The following is a 3,215-nucleotide window of genomic DNA, read 5'->3' on the forward strand; positions in this document are numbered from 1 at the left end:
TAACTAATAAAGGAAAGTCAAATGAGCTATGTCAATCCAAGTCCATAAGTCCTAGTTCTACACCAAATCAATTAGTGAGATCTAGCGTTAATGGCTCCCAATCGTCAATCACTTGGACATTAGTAACTCAAGAGTTCCTAAGTTACCTTCCCAAGCCAAGAGCATAAAATTCTACTCTAAAGACCAACCAAGCATTTTTTCAAACATTTGGAAGGCATAAAAGGAAAGCATAGTAAAAATGCAAGAATAATAAAACTACCAACTACCAGTTGCAAGAAAAGTAAATCAACAACTCAAATCATCAATAAAAGAACATCAAACATTAAATTTTATTAAATGTAAATAAATTCAACATGAGCATTCATAAACATAAAAGAGACATAAAAGTAAAATTAACAAGAGAACTAAGAAGAATAGAGTAGTAGAACAAGAAATTGTAAAGGAAATAAGATGAGAACAATAATCAAAACCTAGATCTAAGATGGAATTAACCTAACCTAATTCTAGAGAGAAGATGGAGCTTCTCTCTCTAGAAACTAACCTACATGATGCTATACTACCAAACAATCGCTCCCCCTTTGCTTGGACTTCAATTTTGCATGAAATACACTCAGAAACAAGTTGGACTTGGGCCTGGGCAGCTCAGAAATCGCCCCCAGCGTTTTGCCTTCAAGTGGGCCATGTAAGAGTATTGGCGCGTGCGCGTCGATTGACAATTTCTCCATCCGCGCGGAAGCGGTAGGTACGCGTGCGCGTCCATAGGCGAGATCACTTTTGCGCGTGCGCGCCTTGTGCGCGTGCGCGTCCTTTGATGCACTCCCAATCTTTGTTTCTTCATGCATTCTCCCCTTTGTATGCTTTTCTACTCACTTCTTCCATCCAATACTTGCCTTATGAACTTGAAATTACTCAACAAACATATCAAGGCATCGAATGGAATTAAAGTGGATTAAATTTAGCTATTTTAAGGCCTAAAAAGCATGTTTTCACATTTAAGCCAAATCAAGGGAGAATTACAAAACCATGCTATTTCATTGAATAAATGTGAGAAAATGTGATAAAATCCCCCAAATTAAGCACAAGATAAACCACAAAATTGGGGTTTATCACATGCATACATGGAAGCTCAAATTTTTACCATGCGTACTCGAGATTTTAACATGTGATGCGAGCATTCCATTCGGGTTGGAACACTCGCGTACGCGAGCAGGGTGCCGCATACGCGGACACCCAAATTTCAAGGCATGCGTATGCGGGACAGGGGTTCGCGTATGCGAGACCCCTGTTTTGCTAAAAAATTGTTTTCTTCACTTTTTTCAAGGATTCTCTAGATTTCTAAAGTTCTTTAATTACCGTTTAAGATTTCTATCTAGTAATTAGGTCCTAAGACTATTAGAGGTGAGTTAGTAAATTAAATTGATGAATTTCTGTTATAAGTTTAAAAGACAGTGACTAATCTTAGAAAGTTCTGTGGATGAAATAGCTTGAGTGCTGGGCGGAGTATTGAGGTGACAATGAATTGAGAAACATGAATGATTATAGTTAATGAGATGAGTATAAGCAGACTTGTTCTATGAGCAGTGATCTCCGAGATTGAGTATGTGATTGTGATATGCATTGTTCCCCATCGTAGGGGCTGTGGTAGTCTCCCGCCGACATTCGGATGTGAGGGCTGTGGCAGACTCCCGCTCACGTGATATGCATTGATTTGGTAAGTCGCTATGTGCCTCGAGCAAGGGCTATGGCAGTCTTCCGCTTGTCGAGGTAGCAGTGCCGGCGTAGGGGCTGAGGCAGTCTTCCGCCTACATTGAGATGTGAGGACTAACGCAGTCTCTCGCTCGCATAACCTTCTCTGCCACCAGAGTGAACTCGGGCACTATAACCCTGGTCATGCCAAAAAGGCGACATCCCAGGGATATGTCGGGTTGGCATTTTGAACCGACAAGTGATATCACGAGCCAAATAGGATAGACATTCATCATATGCATCTTTTACATGCTTGCTTGCTTTGATTACTTGGGTTATGCCTATTTGAATAACATGCCTAAATGCTAGTTGATTTACCTGCTGTATATGTATACTACTTGTGCTTTACTTGTTTGCATTATATGTGTTTTACTGGTGTTGAGGGGGATCGATAGGCGATGGCGATAGGATCGCACGGAGGGTAGTTTAGTTAGAAATCCCCTAATTACAGTTTATATTTTATATTTTGTTAAGCTTGAATATCTGTATTGATGTGAAGTTCTAGGATTGCCTTTGGCATCCCGGAACCTTATATCTTACATATTAGGCACTGTTACCATACTGAGAACCTCCGATTCTCATACCATATGTTGTTGTTATTTTTCGGATGCAGGTTGTAACCCACCTCGGTGAGTTACAGATGGTGACAGAGCGGCGGATCGCTTCTATCTTTTATATTCTGTTTATTTTTTATGTAGTTTCTCACTTTTGTTATCTTGTATAAGGAACTTGTTGCCTTAGTGGCATTACTTTGAGAGATAGTATGATGCTGTTTTAAGTTCTAAAAACTCTGTTGTATTTCAGTTCGAGCTAACCGGCCTAAACTCCTCAGGCTGTATTTAGTTCTCTTATATATATAATCTTAGTATCTTGTATCCCAGGATCCTTTTCTTACCTTTATACGTTTAGTTATCGTGAGTAACGCTTCGCACATTTTATTTCTGTTTCTATGTCCTTGAGCTATATTTCTCCATCGAGCTTCTCGTATTACTATTTCCTTCAATATATATTATTATATAAGCTTTAAATCTGTCGTAGCATTTTGTTATCCTTGGCTTTACGGTATGAGGTAAGGTTTAGGGTAATAGGGTGTTACACTCCCTCGCCATTGGTAAGCGTTGTTGCCTCAATTTATTTTTGGTTATTTTGTTAATTTTATTTATTCTGATTTTTGAGTTGCTAGCTGTTGACTTTTTTTTTATTCTGAGTGGTTAATGGTGCTATGGTGCAATGTTTCTGTTTTGCTACATTGTTTACATTGGAATTTTTTTCTGATTCTAAGTTGATTATGCTATGATTCTGATTCTAAGTTGTTTATGCTGATTTTTCTAATTTTGAGTTTATTGATGCCATAGTAAAATTGTTTTTCATCATTTCTTATCTTATAGTAGCACAAATTACATTTCTTTCTTGCACATTTTTTGTTCAAATTTATTCACTTTCTTTGAACTTTGAAGTATACTAGAAAG

The sequence above is a fragment of the Arachis ipaensis genome, chromosome B01 (genome assembly GCF_000816755.2).
Source record: "Arachis ipaensis cultivar K30076 chromosome B01, Araip1.1, whole genome shotgun sequence".
In the NCBI taxonomy this organism is placed as follows: Eukaryota; Viridiplantae; Streptophyta; class Magnoliopsida; order Fabales; family Fabaceae; genus Arachis; species Arachis ipaensis.